The sequence below is a fragment of the Hemicordylus capensis genome, chromosome 6 (assembly GCF_027244095.1).
Source record: "Hemicordylus capensis ecotype Gifberg chromosome 6, rHemCap1.1.pri, whole genome shotgun sequence".
NCBI lineage: Eukaryota > Metazoa > Chordata > Lepidosauria > Squamata > Cordylidae > Hemicordylus > Hemicordylus capensis.
This window is the reverse complement of record NC_069662.1, coordinates 108,951,111-108,971,656: the sequence shown is the minus strand read 5'-3', so window position 1 is coordinate 108,971,656 and position 20,546 is coordinate 108,951,111. Positions and strand designations below refer to the sequence as shown.

The 20,546-nt window shown below is 41.7% G+C and overlaps 1 protein-coding gene and 1 long non-coding RNA gene across 7 annotated transcripts in view; one reads left to right on the top strand and one right to left on the bottom strand.

Annotated features, from left to right (window-relative positions):
• LOC128329995 (uncharacterized) overlaps nucleotides 1-1,713 on the top strand; it is a 47,703-nt gene extending 45,990 nt beyond the window's left edge. The window contains exon 3 of the long non-coding RNA XR_008309907.1: nucleotides 1,581-1,713. This is a non-coding gene — a long non-coding RNA (uncharacterized LOC128329995). The remainder of the gene's footprint in view (nucleotides 1-1,580) is intronic.
• The window catches only part of THRB (thyroid hormone receptor beta), a 261,740-nt gene that overhangs the window by 219,044 nt on the left and 22,150 nt on the right, over nucleotides 1-20,546 (bottom strand). The gene's annotated exons all lie outside the window — the stretch shown is intronic.

Genomic DNA, 20,546 nt, shown 5'->3' with positions numbered 1-20,546 from the left:
CCACAGATTAGCCCACTTGCACCTCAACTGTTCACATGACCACCATTTTGAATTGGAGTGGATGACATCATCACACACCATGCCATTTGGGCATCCCTATGTGTCCCTACAGCTGTAGCAAATTTGGTTCAAATTGGTTAGGCAGTTCACAAGTTAGCCCACTTGCGCCTCAAAAGTTTACGTGTCCACCATCTTGTATTGGGGTGCATAACATCATCACAAACTAAGCCACTGAGGTGTCCCTATGTGTCCCTACAACTGCACCCAATTTGGTTCCTATTGGTCCAGGTGTTGCAAAATTTATAAGCGGGGGAGACATACACACGGACAGAGACATGGGGACACACACAGAATGCTGGGTGATCTCATAAGCCTATTGGGAAGTAGGCTAACAAATGGCCACCAGCTGGGCAGAGCCACCTCCCCTTATAATGTAGGCAGACAGGAGTTTCCTTCATTCTTGGTGGATCAGCAGACCTCCTAGCAGCAACTGCTGCCCACCATGCCCCCCGCCCCATAACACTACATGGAGAATTGTGGGAGGAAAAACATGGCAAGTAGCAGCTTCTAACTAATATACCTTATATTGCTGCTGGTGGTCTACCAAAGAAATCAGCATCCACTGCCAAAGTAAGTGGATCTAGGTAGGAGGGGGCCCACAGCAGCAAACCCTGCTGAAGCCCCTTCAGACACGGATCTGACTCTGACCATCTGCTTTAGCACAGCTTCCTTATCTGTGAAATAAGATTAATAAGGGTCTCCCTTGCAGCCACCTTAAGTGGCGTAGCGGGGAAATGCTTGACTAGCAAGCAGAAGGTTGCCAGTTCGAATCCCCACTGGTACTATATCGGGCAGCAGCGATATAGGAAGATGCTGAAAGGCATCATCTCACACTGCGCGGGAGGAGGCAATGGTAAACCCCTCCTGTATTCTACCAAAGAAAAACCACAGGGCTCCGTGGGTGCCAGGAGTCGACACCGACTCGACGGCACACCTTACCTTTACCTTGCAGGATTATTACAAGCAGAAAAGAAAGATGAAATATCCTGTAGCCAGAAAGATTGGTGGGTAAGAAACAATAACTCCCCAAGACGGAATCATGAACACATGAAGCTGCCTTATACTGAGTCAGACCATTTGCCCATCATGCTCAGTACAGTCTATACTAGCTGGCAGCAGCTCCTCAACATTCAGACAGAAGTTTCTCCCCTACCTGAAGAGGGACTGAAACTGGGACCTCCTGCATGCAATGTAAGAATTCTACGAGTGAACTATAATCTTCTCCATCATCTGGCCTCTCTTGAGGTGGACAATGGAGCTAAAATCATAAAATGATAGATATGCCCTAAGGCAGGGTTTCTCTACGTGTGGGTCCCCAGATGTTATTGGACTTCAACTCCCATAATCCCCAGCCCCAGTGGCCTTTGGTTGGGAATTATGGGAGTTGAAGTCCAATTACATCTGGGGACCCACACGTTGAGAAACGCTGCCCTAAGGCATTGTCCTAAAGACCAACAAAGAGTTCAAAGTGATGTTTGTCTCAATAGCTCCTCATTCTAGTTTTTCTATTGTGTTTTTAGGTGGCATCCCCCCAAATAGCTTGAAACTGAAGCTGAAAAGGACCAGGAAAAATATCTCTATGCAGTATTCCATGTGATCACATGTTCATCTGCAACTGCTCTAAGGCATTCCACAATGAATAAAACATCCTATGTTCTTTCATGACTGCAGCTATTTAAACCATGCAATAAGTATTTGCATTGCTACTGTTTGAGACTGAGCAAAAATTGTTGTCTGTTTATGTTTTCTTTCCAGAAAGGAAAGAGGAGACCTCAGAGGTACACTGAAAATATGGGTTATAAAATGTACAGCACATTTCAAGCCAGTTTTTCCAAGCCATCTTTGGAAATATTCATCAAGTTAATTTTAAATTTGTACCTGCAACCCAGCAATGAAGTCATACAACATCAGATGGTAATTACATAATCACAGGGTGCTTGTGTCTTTCCTGATTTGTCATCTTGGCCATTATAACTTGTACACTACACAGCCGTGACAAAGCTATGTTGTGCATGAACATGAAATATTGCAGCACAGAAAATATAGACTCTATAATATTGCTACATGATGAAATTAATCAGCAGAAATTTGCCAGCCTTGGAGATCGAGAAAATTAGACAAGCTGTAGAACACACACACACACACACACACACACACACACACACCAGTAACAATGTTCAACACCAGTCCAGACTTCATTGGACATACAATTCTGCACAATTCTGCACCAGACATCTTCGTCCCTGTTTTCCCTTGCTTTTATCCATGATTTCTACATCTGAATCACACTTAGAATGTCTTACTCATATCTTCATGCTTTAAAAGTATTTTTCAAATCCCAAACCCTAGACCTAAAGAATGCCAACTGTCTAGATCAGGACTGAATGCAAGGTACAGGTGTACGGAATTGGTTCGATTCAAACCCAGTTCAACCCGTTCAAACTTGAAAAGGCCCCCCGCAAAAGGGGTGCTGGTCTGAGTTTGCACTGAACCAACCCTCATTCGAATGGAACCAGTTTGGTGGTTCGAACGGTATGCTTGTAAAGGGGAATCTAGTGATGATTCCCCTTTACAAGCAAAGAGGGCTAGAACCTGCCTTTAAAATACTTCTAATGGTGGCCCAGGGGAGGAGGACATCAAGAGGGCACCTTACCTATCAGCTGCTTCTCTAAACTCCAGACTGGGTCTGGCACTCCCAGCATAGCAGCCCAGTTCTGGCCTCAATGAATGCACGGAGACAAGAAGCAGGCTACGCTGCTGGGAGCACCGACCCAATCTGGAGTTTAGACGAGCTGCTGCCACCTATGTTAAGGTACCCTCTTGCGACTCCCCCCCCACCTAGCCACCATTAGAAGTATTTTAAAGGCAGGGTCCCCCTCCCTTGGCTTATAAAGGGGAATCCTTTACAAGTATATCCCTTGAACTGAATCAAACCGGTTCTGAACCAGTCCAACCCAGGATCCAGTTCAACTTGAACTTGCTCACGGCCCAGCAGTTGGGTTCCAATTCAACTTGAATTAGAACTGAACCACCGGAATTTGTTCCATACACACCCCTAATGCAAAGCAGTAAACAAGAGGTTTGAGTGAAGAAGAGCACACATCAGAGCGTTTTTTTGTGTTAATTACATACACATATTTTTTATATCATGAGGTATGTAAGTAAATATGATCTGCCCCAAATATCACAAGGCATTCTGTGAGTTCTGATATAAAAAGAACCCACGGTTTCCTGCTGCGTGAACAAGCTGGGAAGTCTGTGGCCTGGTTCACACAATCATTCAAATATAGGTTTAATGTGGGTTACCAACATTAGTAGGATTGTGTGAACCCCACATCAAAGCGGTTTTATGGCCTGAGAAGAATTTGAGATTCCCTCCTTTGCTCATGCTTATGTAGGTAACCCACATTAAACCTAGATTTGAATGATTGTATCAACCCACCCTCTCTTCCTCTTTCACATTCAAGCGAAGGAGGCAGAAAGCTTTTACTCTCAGATTGAAGTACATCACAGTTCCATGTTATATTCAAACTTAGGAACAATGTTTTATTTCAAACCAGTTAGGAAACAAGCAAGATTTGAAGTTTGATCCTGGTTAGTTTTTCCTAATCTTGGTCTGAAGTAAACCACTGATCCCAGAATGTGGGAGAGAAAGGGTGAAGAGAAGGGAAGCATGCATGCCCACAGATCTCCTAGGCTTGTGCTCTTAATGGGAAATCATGGTTTCCATCTATGTTTGAATCCGTCCGTTGCAATTCCAGACCTGGCACTGACATTGCAATCACATTGAAATTTTAAATCAGAATAAAGTCCAAGCTAAGCAGAGATATGGACTTGTTAATTAAAAATCTATATTCTGACTTTGCATAATAAACTAAAAACACAGTACAACATCTTCAGTTAATTATTAAAAGATGCCAACGGTTACAAGTGTAACCTTAAAAATTGTTTTACTGTTACAGATATACTCCACTGGTGGAGAACTTGGCAGGATTTTGAAACTGGGTTGGTACAAGTCATTTTTTAGCAAAGTCATTATTAGTCAGTATTGGTGGAATTTTAGTACCAAGAGACTTAATTAAATACCAGCAATCATTACACTAATTGCTCTTTAAACACTTAAACATAAGAGAATGCCTGGCTCACAGGGGTATCCCCCAATGCACCACGCTCATTATGCAGTGCATTGAGGGATATCCAGAGGCTGGGAAAACAAGTCCCGGCCTTGCACGGTCCACGCTGCATGGAGCAGTGCGGATTGTCTAGGCACATGGCAGTGCACCAAAGACTTGGCAGAGGATTGTCTGGGGGGAAGGGAGGAGACACCCTGCCTTCCCACCCAATCGTGTGAATGGCTTCTATATATCATTCAACTGTAGTTTGGTCTTAAATTGAAAGCAGAAGCTTTTATTTTCCTTCTCTCTTGGATGTAAGTAGGAGAGGTATACCTTAGTCTTAGGTTTAACAGCTGAGTTGGGATTCACTGTGTGTGTGTGTGTGTGTGTGTGTGTGTGTGTGTGTGTGCGCGCGCGCATGTAGAGCCTGTGCACTGCCAAAACTCCTGTAGATGAGGTGGGGCAGGTACTGTGCTCATCGCATTGCTGCCCCCTAAGCACAGCTCTTTATTACTTCCAGTAGGAATAGTTTCCGTCACTCGTATGGGAGAAAATAACTGGGCTCACTCAGGGCTATCATGGAACTACAGGTTTTACCAGAGTGCAACTTGCATAGAGAATGAGAACTAAGACTGATCTAAGGTTGCCACCTGACCAGAATCTACTGACCTAGTAAATTTTCAAACTTCTTTCTCCCACTATTGCTAAGTGATGGAGGCAAGAGCCAGGTTTCCCATTCCTGACAATTTTTTCTTTTCTTAAGTGTAATTCTGGATTTATGCATTGTGCATGTATATCTATGGGGACATGAGGTGATTGGGAGTGAATGTGTAAAGCAACAGGTGGGAGAAATTCAAATGTCATGCCCTGTCACTGTTATGTGATTGGACTTGCTATATCAAATGCCTGGGAAGAGACACTCTGAACAGTAGAACCTTTTGAGTCTAAGGACTAACATCTGTAGGAGGCTTTACACCCAGGACTTCTGCCCCGAATCTCCTCCGGGAGAGAATGTGCAAGTTCACACACCAGCCAAACTTGCCCCGAAAGTCCCATCAAGATTCTTGGACCCACTCCACACACGTCGGGCTTTGTCTTGTGAATTCTAGCATCTCGAGGTATTTCCAGATTTTTAAAATGCTGGTTTTAAGCTAGTTTTTCTGAAAATGCTGGCACAAAAAGAGAGATGCACTTACATAGAATCATTAGCATGATAAGAGGCATGCTCTCTTCAGAAAGGCAGATCTATCTCTATAGGGAACTCTCCCCCCCCCCCCATTGGCTGGAAGGAAAACATTGATGCCTGCATGTGGACTTGTTTCAAAAGAAAACTGAGAGCAGAGGGGAGGGGCTGCTTCCCTGCCTCCTGCAAGTGTAGTTCGAAGAGGCTTTGCTCAACATTTACCCCAAAGCCTGACACCAAGTGAGAATAACTCCCTGGGGAATCAGACCAACAATGGAGAAGGCAAGACAATTTCTAATGAACTTTAATAAGTTTATTTAAAGCACACATTAAGGGCTACAGCAATCAAAATGGAAAGTAGCAACAAAATGGATTCCATTAGCAATCAAAAATCAATACATCTGATGTAGAGCAACTGAAATGCGTTATAACCATAAAGTTCTGGGGAATGGATCTCCTAGATCAGTTAGGCAGTACTGGTAGTGATAAATGAAACCAAGAGATGCACATAGACTACAGAGAAGAGTCCCAGAGCAGCCATTCTCAAAGAAGACTGAAGGGGACGAGAGATCAGGAGGGAAGGTCCTGAGCAAAGAAGAATCTGTGCAAAGAAGAGCAAAGAAGAATCTGTGACTCTCCAGGAAGGGACTGGTTCAGACAGGAGGAGGATAGGCAAACCAAGGGTATATATATCTGAGATACAGAACAGCTGTGCTTCACCAGAACTGATGTGTACTTATTCTGAAGCAACAAAGCAGACACTAAGCACTAGCAGTGAGGGGGAAAGAGGGAGTATAGGGAAAGATAAGCATGGGGAACTTTCCTTTTGGAAGGATATCTGTTCATGAAAATGGATCATTTACTACACGTTTTATCTCTCTATTACCATACTGTCCAAGTGGCACAGCAAATCTTGGTGAATTCTGCCTCCTTTCTGGTGGAGACCCTAAAGTCCTTACATAACTTGACTATTGCAATGCGCTCTACGTGGGGCTGCCTTTGTATGTAGTCCGGAAACTTCAGTTAGTTCAAAATGCGGCAGCCAGATTGGTCTCTGGGGCAACCAGGAGAGACCATGTTATGCCTGTTTTGAAACGGTTACACTGGCTGCTGATATGTTTCCAGGCAAAATACAAAGTGCTGGTTATTACCTTTAATGCACTGAACGTCCTGGGTCTGAGATATCTTAGAGAGTGCCTTCTTTTACATGACCCCCACCGCACGTTAAGGTCATCTGAGGAGGTCCGTCTCCAGTTACCATTGGTTCATTTGGTGGCAACTCAGAGGTGGGCCTTCTCTGTAGCTGCTCCCGGGCTGTGGAATGCACTCCCAGCAGAAATTTGCCATCTTAATTCCTTACTGACCTTCAAGAGAGCCCTTAAAACCCATCTGTTTGGCCTGGCCTTTCAGGGTTTTTAATTAATTGTTTTAATGCTAACCTGGTTTTCAGGCTTTTAATTGTTCTGATAGTTTAATGGGTTTTTAAGATGTTTTAAATTGGTGTTCATATTTCTGTTTTAATTGTTATTGCTGCCTATATTTTTGTTTTAATTGTTATTGGTTTTAATGGTTTCTGTTTTTAAATGTAAACCGCTCTGAGTCATTTCGGAAGGGCGGTATAAAAAAATCAAAGAAAGAAAGAAAGAAAGACAGACAGACAGACAAGACAGACAGACTGCACTGGTTGGAAAGCAAATTGAGGATGAGATATTACAAAGCAAAGAAAGGGCTCTGTGAGAGAGGAAGAAACAGGAGCAAGTTTAGTGAGATTCTTTGTCAGGGCAGCTAATGGCATCTTTGCTGTTTAGTGATAACAAACTGCACCTGTGTTCCAGCTCTTCTGAGGATTACGGAAAAAAACACACCAAAGGGACAGGAAAAATAGCTTTGGGGATCAAAGAGTGAGAGGCATAAGAGTGGGGTTAGGCTGGGTCCATGTAGCTTTAGCAAGAACACTGCCTTTCCCACTCTGTGAAGTTCTCCTAGGCTTGAAACAGAGGTGAAACCATAAACAGACTCCTTACTCTAACAGACCTCTGGGTTAGGGTTAGTTCTGCCATTCCTTCCAGGTAGTGCTCTAATTTCTATGGGACTGTTCTGAAAAACACAATTATAGCCCGCTTCCTTCCAGGCCTTTGTCATACCTGCCAACATGTTCCTATTTTCCCAAATGGGAAAATAGGGACATGCAGGCCGGTATGTTTGGGTCAGAGACCTGTTAATCCTTTCTTAGTTGAGAGAAAGGAAGTGGGAAAGATATGAGCATGTCTGCAGTCAACCTTCATTTCAAGAAACCACGTTTCTGGTCTGTCTTGTTCTGCATAATTGGACTTGGAGTCCTTCCTGCAGTTGGGAGGCAAGTGAGGGTGCATAAGGGTTAGAAAGGGAGGTCACTTCCAGCACCTCCCTTCAGATTTTGAATAGTGACAAAGAGGAGCGTTGATGCCTACCTCACTCACTTACTAGCTACAGTGGACACGGACAAGGATGGAGAAGAAAGGCAAAGAGAAGCTGGGCCAGCTTGTTTTGCTCATAAAAACCAGCCATGTACCACCACCACAGGAGTAGCATCCAAGCTAGTTGGGCGTACGCTGCCCTGTCTGACTGGTAGGCCCCTGCAGCACACACCTGCTTTGACCTGCTAAGGTAAGGGATCTCCTAGAGACTGAATCAATGGCAGCAGCATCTATGGGGATGGCACAAAGGCATGTGCATGTGTGTACATTTATGCATGGAAAAAAGGAGACGAACTGTCTGTAGATTTCTTGCCCACCTAGGTGTGCAAGAGAGGGGATTAAATGTTCAGAGAGTGTTACTATGTTTTTATGTAAAATGAAAGAGTGTGCGATGGGTGAATTCTTTGAAGTTTAATTTCCCAAGCACTTTATTCATTCATTTATTTATTTTTAAAATATTTATACCCTGCCCCTCCAGTACACTACTGCTCGGGGCGGCTCACAATAAAAGTAATAAAATTACCTAATTAAGTAAACAAATTAAAAGTCAGGTTAAAAACCACAATCAGTATTACGTTTCAAATTAAAAGCTACTTTAAAAGCTAAAAATTGAGAGTCATAAAAAGGAAAAACTAAAGAACCTACCATACTATATATGATATGTATATAATGCATATCCTGCATTATTTAATCTGTGGCTATGTTGGCTCAACTTCCTGGCTCTTACACAGGTCTGTAGTTCTCTCCATGGATTCATATTGTTCTTTGGACAAGAGCAGGAGTTGAAAACCTTGGCACTCCACCTGTTGCTGAACTACAATGCCTATAATCCCTGGGGATGATGGGCATTTAAATTTAACAACTGGAACACCAACCTTGCCTACCCCTGCAGTAGAGACTCTCTAGACTGCAGCTCACAGTTTCTCTGTGATCACGCTTACAGTAGCGCCCCCTTCAGATGAAAGGTATCATAACCATGATCACCAGCATGAGGGGGTGATTGACAGTGATACAGCAGGACTTCCTTGTAGCTTTTGCCCACTGCAACTGTAAGTACCTGGGGCACTCGTTACATCTGAAAAAGCTGTGTGTGTGTGTGTGTGTGTGTGTGTGTGTGTGTGTATGCGTGTGTGTGCACATGTACTGGAATCCCACAGAATTCTGGACTGAATCAATAATTGTCTTATTGTTCAGCTTACTTGTCCTAGTAATTTAAAAAAATCTCAAAAAACTATTAAACCTGAAATAATAGTGCTCTACTAAGTATGCCATTTGGCACATATAAGAAAAATAATTAACATTAATTTCTATCCGCTTCTCAAGTACTTCCACTTGTAGATCTTCAGCACTTTTGGTTTGAGTTTCAAAGAACAATTTTTATTTGCTCACAGAATTGTGCAAAAAAATTTAAAGATTAGACCTGACATCATTCATAAAAATTGCACCATCATCTTAGTTTTGGAGCAATGTCACATTGATAGTGACCTTTTGTATATTTACACTGTTCCATAATCAAACATTGAAGAAAAAGAAAGAAATGCTACCTGTCATTCACGATGAAGAATGCATTTATTATTTTTGCTAGTAATAGCCATACGGTAAATGTTCCTAGATATAATTGCTTCTCAAAACAATAAAGAGTAAGATTAAACAAGTATACTAAATAATATTAGCTACTAAATATAGCAGTTTCCAGGTAAATATTTTGAACACAACAAATCTGAACCACTTGTGTTCTGAGACCAAATTGCCATTTCCATTTTCAATAGTGGCAGTACCAGGAATGAACTCCTTCGTGTGCCTGAAATTATCCTGTTCACTGAAATAAATATTGATGTGTATACATTTGAACTCCCAGACCTGCTAAAACATCTATAGACCAAGATGGTAGGCTGCAATACAGCTAACTACAGGTAATGCAAGATGCAGATATACTTCAGGTACACCTAGATCCAATGGCAAAATCCAATTACATCTGAACTCTCTTTCAGGGTCATGACTAGTGGTAACAAACCTTCAGATCCTTTTCTCCAAAGTAATTTTGTTAAATTGGTGCCCTAGGAAGTTGCTTGAACACTGTCACTCACTATAAAGCTCTATCATTCCTCCATGCATTCTATTCCTATATATGACTTGTTAATAAAAAATAGTTGACAACAAGTCTCCAAACATAGCTTGTTCAGAACTTCAGTTATTCTAATGCTGTGTATGCGGGTGTTAAAGTGTTGACCCATCGTGTTTTCTTCAGTGTGTAACAAGAGTAGTACACATCCTTAGTATACATTTGAAAAATATCAAAAGCCTTCACAAATCAAGTGTGATTCCAATATTCCTTCCCAATCCCTCATACCATGATCTCAACAAAAATATTTTTAAGTTATATGATATACAATGGTCAAAAAACACCTGCCAGTTTAAGAGCAGAGTTAAGGCTATCTCAATATGCCCCAAGCTTCACAAATCCAGGAAACTGGAACCTAAGGCTGATGCCACATGATCAATAATGATGTTGTGCAATGTCACAAATTGTGCTCGCTTCCAACTTGCCCTCCATGTACCCACACTTTTCCTTGGCCTTTGAGCACAAAATCAAGCTGGGGACAATGGAGCTCCATTACTGATCACGTGGCAAACCTGTTAAAGCTTCTGCATTAGGTTCCGATTTCCCAGTTTTGTGGAGCTTTTGCTGGCGTGTGCATGGAACTAGGTTTGGCAGGTCAGATTGAATTAAAACCAAATTCGAACTGAACTGCCGGTCCACGGGCCGGTTCAGTTTAACTTGCCAGCAGTCCTGTCCATTTGGTCTGGTTTGACCCAGTTAGAGGGCTACGCTTGTAAAAGGAGAATCCAGTGAAGAGTCCCCTTTACAAAGGAGAACCCTGCCTTTAAAGGGGTTCTAAGGGCAGGGGTGGGTGAGTGGGAAGAGATTTACCAGCTTCGGCAGCACCTTACTAGCTTTGGTAAGAAGGCAGCTTTGGTGGTGGCACAGCTCCTCTAAACCCCACCGGCATTTCCCCCAAGCAGGTGGGGTAGCCAGCAGCTGACATTACCTGTACTTGGGGAAGAGCTCCAGCAGGGTTTAGAGGAGCTGCTGCTGAAGCCGGTAAAATGCCATCTTACCACACCACCAGCTGCCTTTCATACCTTTTTAAAGGCAGGGTTCCCCTTTGCTTGTAAAAGGGAATCCTCATTGGATTCCCCCTTACAAACACAGCCCTCAGACCGGGTCAAACAGGTCCTTTTTGGATCGGACCCAGTCCAGTTTGAACTTGTACTGACTGCCTTTTTTTAAGGCTGGTCCAGTTGAATTTAGAACCAAATCTGAACACCCCTAGCTTGATAGCATTAAGTCTGCTCTTAAACTGGCAGGCGGTCCCTCCCACCCACCCAAATCATTGAATTGTCATGCTTTGTAAAAGGAAAATTATGTTTGCATTTCTGTATGTGTATTCGTATCTGTGTATTCTTGAGCTTCTGTGTGGAAGGGCTTTTGTTTCTTTGTGTGTGTCCTTGTGTTCCACACGTGTGTGTATATATTTCCAAGTGTTTGTGTGTGTGTGCTTGTATTGCAAATCTATGTATTTGCATTTCTCTGTGGGTATATGGATTTGCTTGTTTTCTTGCATGCATGTTTCTGTACTTCTGCGTTTGTTTGTGTTGTGTGCATGTATTTATGTCATGGGCGGGGGGGTATTAATGTATGTTTCTCCATTTCTGTGCTTGAGTGTGTGTGTTTGTGTGGCTGTTGCATGTTTCTGCATTGCACCTGTGTGTGTTTGTGTACTGCATCTCTGTGTTTGTGCATGTATGTGTTATATCTCTGTACGTGTTGCATTTGTGTGTGTTTCTGCATTTATGTTGCATGTGTGTTTGCATAGCATATATTTGTGTGTTTGTGGCATATGTGTGTGCATCGCATGCATGTGTCACATCTTTGTGTTTATGTGTTGTTCCTGTGTTTTGTGTGTTTATCATATATTTATCAATATATTTATTGTATGTGTGCATTGTGTCTGCACTAGGGGATGTTGTATCTGCATTTGTGTGTTGTGTCAACATTTATCTTGGTGTTGCATCTGTGCCTGTTTGTGTATTTATGTTGCATGCACGTGTTTGTGTATTTGTGTTGAGTGCATGTGTTACTGCTGCACCTGTATTTATGTTGTGTGTGCACCTGTGATTGTGCCTGAGATCTGCATTTGTGTGTTGCATCTCTATGTTTGTGCACTGCCTCTGTGTTTGGACCTCTGTATGTTTGGGTGCTGCATCTGTTTTTGTTTGTTTTCGCAATTATGTTGCATTTGTTTGTGTATTTCTGTTGCCTGTATGCATTTATGCTGTGTGTGTGTTTGTGTGATGTGCATGTGTTTGTGCCATGTACATTGCATCTGTGTTTGTGCATTTGTGTATGTTTCTGCATTTATGTTGCATGAGTATTTGTGTGTTTGTGTTGTGTGGGTGCATTTGTCCTATCTGCATATCTTTGTGTTGTGTGTGTACATTTGTGTGTTGCATGCTTGTGACTAGGCAGTAAATAGTCTAAAAGTAGCTGAGATTACCTCGGTGGTTTTAAAACTAAAATAAAATAGGTGTCGGTAAAGTAGCCCTGCTCACTAAAGCCAAGAACTTCTTATCACAGAAGGCAAGTGCAGTTCTTCTGACAGTGGGGGATAGACAGTAGAACCCTGTCAACTGAGAAACGTGTGAGGCAGTTCCAAGGAAGTGTGAGGGAGTTATTCTCTGCTTGACAGAGAAGAGGGGATGGGTAGGGGAAAGAAAAGGACGTTGCAGCCATGCTTACTCAGAAATAATCCTGCTAACGAACAAACATAAATAACACTGCTTCTTCCCCATACTGCTCTCCCAGTACATTCCCCTTCCGTTCCCTGAGAGTTCACGTTCCATCACTAACAGAATATGCATTGCACGTGAAACAGAATCCCAATGGCTGGCTCTCCCTGCCAATCTCAGACTACAGGCAAAACGAGTCAGCATTCCAGCTTCATTGTCAAAACAGTCACTGGCTCCACACAGTAGCTCTACATAACTTTATCAGTAATTACTTCCCATAGACTTTAATAAGGCAGGAAAACCTTTTAAACCTCTGTTTGAAACTTCACCAAACTACTGAAAGGCACTCCTCCTGACAGTCATTTTCACCAAAATTTAAAAGAATTAATTATACTCCTGGATAAAGTTTGGACAAAAGAAGGTCAATTTTCAGCACTTTTAAACCTTTTTGTAGCTGCAGCAATTTTTATCAGATATACTTGAAAGTAGGCACATTTGTAGACCTCATCTAGTAGATCACAGAGGCCAAGTTTCAAATATTAGCTCAACACTTCTCATATTTACAAGCAATTGATTTTTGAGACTTGTAATGGCAGAACCTTCTCCTCCTTCCTGCTTGCTTAACTAAAGGGGCACTCCCGTCTCTTTAATTCTTTATTCCCTCTACTCACTTTCAACATTTTATTACCTCCATTCTCAGTCAGCCAGTGTAAGAAGATGAGTAGCCTTAAGGTTGCCAGATCGCCAAACTGGAGATTATTTTTCTCTTTAAAGCTGCAAATATACCAGAGGTGTGGGGCCTGAGGAAGTATTTGGTGGCAGCTGCTGCTGAACCCAAGAGAGATAAGGACATGGGATTTATGTCACCAAGTACTGCTTAAGGCCACACTAGCCACTTTAAAGAAAAAAGAGTCCCTGGTTGCCAGTCTGGCAACTCTATTACACGTCCAGAAGTTCCAAGATCAAATGAGTTCTGAAACTTAATTCTGGTGTCTGGAACCTTCAAGTCATCAAATTAAGCCCTATATCATACCTCTATTGCTCAGCTGTAGAAGTAACCTGATCACATATACCCAGCTGGACATTTTTTTTTAATTAGAAGTGAGACTGAACAGATAGAACCTATTTGTATCCCTTCGGAAAAAGAACAGCAGGAGAAGGGAGAATCCTGTGAAACATCAGATATTCATAAGACATTAATATCCCATTTCTCATTATCTGACATCACAGGTGATCCAACTAAAATTAAGTCATGAAAAAGGCTTTTCAACTATTTCTGATAGGATCATAGACAAAAGAGAACTAAATAAGCAACTGTCTACAATGTAGCTGTGATCATTAGAATGCAAGGAAACTGAATCCCTAGACCAGCAAAAATACTGTGCAATATTTTATATCCAGATCAGAAGAAAGAAGATAGATATCACATACTCCTTCTGATGCACTAATGTTTTAAGGGAGGTAAATGTTCAAGAGCACATCAGATTTCTTGCCCTAAGCATGCTACAATACAAAACCTTTCATTTATTATGTGTCACTATATTGTACAGCTGTTGTTTTACTGAATATCAATTTAACTGCATTCAAAGAAAGATTACAAAGGAGATTTTCCCTTATGCATCACATAGATCAGGAACATTATATTATCTCAGAGGTCCCTATGTTGGCCGAAAAGTGGAGTAGACATATTTAAATACTTGCACTTACTATATAATAATGCATAATGCTATTCATCCACATGTTCTATCTGAACTATTAGGAGCTGGTTCAGACATCACTGAACTACTTGGAGCTGGTTCAGACATCACACAGAACCTAGGTTGAACCCTGGTTCTGCATGAGCCTTGGGAGTGTGCACTCCCCTTTCCATGCCCACACAAATGTCTATTCCAATTTAGGTTCAAATAAACCAACATTGGTCATCATGTCCTATTTACTCTTATGTGCTTGAAATAAACAAAGAACTGTTACCCCACTTCAAACCTTGGTTGCAGATCAGTCTGTTTTAAGAAAGCAAATTAGAACAAACAGATTGGTATGTTTGTATGTCACAAATGATCTTGATTTCTTTTAACCTAAATCAGAAGTAAATGTTCATGCAAGCATGAAGGGGCAAGCATGCAAGTCTGCGGTTTGGGGTCATCCAAGGTTCTGCATGACGTCTGAACTAGCCCTTTGTTATCAAGTAGACAGTGGTCTTTCTGGTTGCAATGTAATTACCAGCAATGCAAATCTGAAGAGTTCGTTGCTCAACAGTAGACAGGGGTTCTTCCCTCCGGCAAGTTCCTTTGAGGACGCAGATCAGGTTTTTCGTCTGCATTTTTCTCACTCACTGTACATACTAACCTAGACTACTAGGTTAATCAAGGTTTTCATTTATCACCACACAGAAGGCTACCACTAGAGTATTCCTAGAGGCATATAAAATAAAATACTCCTATTTACCGTATTTTCATGGCAATCATATGCAGCAAATGGCAAACCCAGGCAACAAGTGTTGGATTCTCAGCAAGGTTTAAAGGCTTGCTCTTTGATATATTCAAGAATAAACTGCAGGGGCAGGAGAAGGATCCAAAAAGATATTACGTCTTTCCTGGTATAGAACACAACATGCCCAGTCCTGGAAAAATGCAGTATCTTTAAAACAGAAGCCTGGCCTTGAGGGAAGACGACTATAGTCTGTGTGTTTAAAATTTTTTTTACCAAGTGTGCATTTATTGTGCTAACTACAAGCAATCTGGAAGAAACCTTCTGTTAATAGCTCAGAACTGGACTCTAACGCAGTCCTGTCTTGAATCTGACCAACTTTCCTGGGTTTATTTATGAGCTAATATGGCAAATATGACCTAGAAATCTAATAATTTACTATGATCTAGAATTATTTCATGAGCATGATTAAACAGCATGAAATCTTTTCATGGACAACAACTACCAATAATATTTATGTATCATGTTTCAACTAAAGTTCTCAAAGAGGTTAACACAGAAAAACAAGATGGTTCTGTATCCCAAAAGGGCTCACTATCTAAAGATGTAGCTAACTACAGAATAATGTGAAGATATTCCACCCCATTTCATCCAAATATGAAATATACATAATTCAGAGATATAGGGTGGAGAATTATTTTTCCATAGGAAAATTTCCCATTTAAATAAGTTTATTGACCAACATCCATATTAGCACTGCATATGTGCAGCAGTGAGCTCCAGATTACCACAACGCTTCTGCTTGAGCAAAGGAAGGGCCCTTCTCGTCACTCTCCCCTTCCCTCTGAAGTGTACTATGAGTCACCAAAATATATGAGGGTCACCAACTTTTGCTGACTAACCATGGGCTGTTCCAGGGCACGTCTGAAATCTGTATTGCTGCATGCCTGTCATACTAGACCAGATTTTAATCATTGTTTTGTAAAATTCGTTAATAACAATGAATGGATGCCAATGCAATATTAGGCAAGCATGGCAGTTTCGAAGTTGTAATTAATGTTTTTTCAGGAGAGTATCCCTAGGAAGTGTGTAAGAGAGTACATATATGTTTTATGAATGTATTGTGCATTTCAGTAAAAATTAGAGCAGTGCATTGGAGTCTCCACCTCTTGACAGAAATGCACCATCTTCCAGTGCAATCAGCGTCAGGCAATACTTGTTATTTCTGGCATGGGGTGGGGGTGGGGAGCTTTTCACTGAAGGCTGAGAATGGGGTGTTGGGAAACTGCAGGATCACCAGGAGAGTATGAATGGGATATTAGGAAAGCACACAACCTGGGAGGTGGGAGGAATTCCTTTCAAGGTGTCCCCATGCACCTTCCCACTATCCCATTTGCATCCTCCTGGCAATCCCGCACATCTTCCCTGCATCCCATTTGCAGCCTCTGATTCTGGGAACACCCCCCTCTGCTGGAAATAGCAAGTACTGCCTCATACTGGCTGTACCGGGAGCATATGACTCCAAGTGGTGCTGGATTGATGGTGCATTTTTGTTGGTTCGAGATTCCAATGCACAGGCATAATAAAAACAATTTATTTCCACCTAAAACTTTGAACTTATTTCACTATAGCATTTAAACCACATTAGCTGTTTTGGGTGCTGCTCTTCCCCCAAATATTTTGCTTCAGCTATTTGAAAAACCTTTGAGATTCAGTATGGGAAATTAATATGGTGTTTGGTTTTGGTTGTGGGGTTTTGGGGGGGTTTTTTTGGGGGGGGTTAACTCAATAAATAGGTCAAATAACATGCCAGATCAGATCACAATCTGTTTAGGATATCAGGGAAATTTTGACAGTAAAATGTTTTAAGGAAAAAAATGTAATGCAAATGAGGAAGTAATATACATGGGAATATGTTCTACAAACCACGAACCACCACAATGCCAACTGGAAATTTGCCAGAAAACCCACATCTCTGGCATAATACTTTATAGTATTATGAATCATTTACAATATTAAGGTTGATGAAACTTTTCTAACTGGAATACAAAGTTACAAATCATTCCTTGTATTAAATTTTAAATGAAGCCTTAATACAATTGAACATCCTGGTCCTAAAAATAGGCATGGAAGGGTTTTAAATGCAGTACAAGGAGGAGACATACAAATGGGAAATGTGAAGAGCTCAGGCATGTGCATGGAAGGTGGTTGCATTTGAATACATATGCTCAGGACTCCTATTTCCACGAACATGATACAGAAGCAATTTCCGTTGTGTTAAATGGTAACAATGTCAAAGCAATCACAGAACATATAGCTTTACACCAAAGCAGTGGTTTTGCCACTTGGAATGAGTAGTATGAATGCATGTATACTTTGGCTGAATGTGCAAGTCATTTGAAATAGTAATTAGACTTAGAGAATTAATCGTTTTTTAAAAATTTCAATTGTTTTAATGTTTTCATACTTTAGTTTTGTTTTTAATCTGTGTTGTTTTATTGTAAACCACCCAGAGACATGAGTTTTGGGCGGTATATAAATATGTCAAATAAATAATAAGTAAATAAATATGTGAGAGTGAAGGTGGAATGACAAATTACTGAAAACAAAAAAATATGTATCTGTGACTTTCCATGCATTTACTTTTGTATATCTACATTTTCCCCTTTGCAGTAAGTGCTTAGAAGTAATCATAGCTGACAGAGCTTATCAGCTGCATATGTTTTCAATATTTAGAGACAAACAGTTTATACAAGCCTGAATTCACATATTTAAACATCCTCATATGGGTTACATGCAGACAAATGAAAAACAAAACCCCAAGCACTGTGAGATTTGATTCGTTTTGTGGAGCTATGATACAGTTTATTGCATGTTTGATTATCCAGGACTTTTATAACAAACACATTATTATATTTACGTTACATCTCTAGCCAGTATGTTAACCTGCTAAATTTACTATGTGGTCTGGAGTCGGAATGAAGTAAACACTGCAGCAGTACACTGTCTACACCAGAGAAGTGGAAAAGGCAGCACATACCCTAGCTCATAAGGAGGGCTCTCTGGCGAGGACCGAGAAGGAAATGTGTTCACAAATGTGTTCCAAGTACTGGTTTTCAGACAGAGGGAAAGCAAAACTCTGCATGATCATAAGAAACCAGACAGAGCCAAGAGCCTACATCATCACTGGTTTGCAGACTGTGGGCAGCATCCAGATTAATTTAACACAGTTGGACACAGAGCCCAACCAGGATTAATGGGACTCAAATTGGCCATGGCTAGGAATCATTTCTTTCAATTACGCTTTCAATTACGCTTAGTCATAACTAGCTGGTCTGAATCCTGTCCTGTGTTCTAGGGAACCCTGGAGTCACATGGAAGCTTATCAGGGATTCATCAGCAATAATAAGATCTATAATGGTCACCTGAAAGATTACTCATCCTTCACTAACCATCTCCCACTGCAATCTGCATCTTCAAGAGACTGCTATACAAATGATAGAGCAGGCAAAAGACAATTTAACTGAGTTTCTCAAATTTTTATAAATGCTCTCTCAATGTTAATTATTAGTGATAGTGATGGGTATAACCTTGTCTAAAGCTATCTAATATGCCCAAGAATAGAGTCATTTAAGTGGGCAATGTGATCCAGTGACTACAACAAATGAACAGCTCAGTTAAAAACTTGTCCCTGATGGGTCAAACTAGTAGCCTCAGGCAAGGTACACTCTCTTCACCTTAATTTCCTACCTCACTTATCTAGAATCAGCCTCCCCAAGAAATGCTGCAAAGATTCATGGAAACAAGCTAACTTACCAATAACTAATTAACGGTTTGAGCCCGGGATAACTGCTCCCAAGGGTTACTGCCCGCTTGACGAGGTCATCTGAGGGGGCTCTGCTCCGGGTGCCGACAATGAGGGATGCTCGGTTGTCATGCACACAGGACAGGGCTTTCTCTGTTGCTGCCCCCAGACTCTGGAATGCTCTCCCGGTGGCTATTCACTCCTCGGTCTCCATCACAACTTTTAGAAAGAGTGTAAAATCTTGGCTTTTTGACCAGGCATTTATTTGATTCTCTGCTGCTGCTCTTTATACTCTGTATTGCTTTTATGCTTTTGTTTTAAAATTTTAATCAGATGATGATGATGATGATGATGATGAGTTTAGTATTTTTCACTTAATATTTTAATTGTGTCTTTTTTACCATCTTGTGTTTAAATTTTTGCTGTAAACCGCCTTGGGATAGTTCTAATGAAAGGCGGTATATACATTTAACAATAAATAAAATAAATTTCTGAAGATGAGCATTTATTACTCTAACAAGGGAGCTCTGAGAGCAACTTGCATTTCTGCAGTATTGCTGGACAATGCAGAATACAGCATAGCTTGAGGAATTATTAACTTATTCAACACTTTTCAGCATCAAGAGACCCCAGCAGTTCTCATCTTCGCTTATCCATGCAACTCAACTAAGTAGGTTAGCTCAAAACACTCTCATAAGGCAAGGTGAGGCAACGGTCTTTGGCAGCGGGTCTGTGGCGATGGTGACTCCTCCCCACTGCTGTGGGTATCACCCACAGTGATACCAGAACTGCTGGCCTGGTGCTTCCTCTCCTCTTTCGCCCCCACCCTGCCTGAATACACCTGGAATCTTTCTGTCCCTCCGCAACCACAGAGCACCTCCTGTCAGCATCCTCTTATCCTGCCATGTAACCACCAGTGCTGCTACTGCTCTTCCTCTCATTCCCTGGACATCAAAAAGGAAGAGGAAATGTGAAGGAGAGAGAGAGGGAAAGATGTTCCCCCAGCAGAACACGAGTCTAGTCCTCTGCAGTTTCTCTTAAAAACAAAAAAACAAAAATCCAAGGAGCGGGAAGAGCTGCAGTAGCAGTGTGGTGCTAGCATGTTGCCAGGTAATGGGATCGAGCAGAGTGTGCTGGTGGTGCGTGAGTGGGTAGTGCACAGAGTGTACCACCTATCTGGGGGGTGGGGGCAGGAGAGCAGATAAAGGAGGCAGCGGCTTATTGCACTACCTTGGGCACTGGGCAAGCCCTGGGTTAGCTTGAGAAAGATCACACCGGTCAGCATGGTATAGTGGACAAAATACTGGATCTACAAGGTTCAATTCCCTGCTTAGCCATGGAGCTTACTGGGTAAATTGGGCCAGCGCTACCTCAGAAGGTTGTTAGGATAAAATGTGGAGAGAAGTCCTTCACTCCTCTCTAGCAGCCTTTGCAGCCTGGAGGAAGGATGAAATAGAAACGCAATGCATGCTTTAAAAATATAAGAACATAAGAATAGCCCTGCTGAATCAGGCCCAAGGCCCATCCAGTACAGCATCCTGTTTCACACAGTGGCCCACCAGATGCCTCTGAGAAGCCCACATGCAAGAGTTGGGAGCATGCCCTCTCTCTTGCCGTTGCTCCCCCGCAACCGGTATTTAGAGGCAACACACAGAGGCATTACAATTAATTATAAACTGTACAGGAATTTATATTTAAAGGCCAGCATA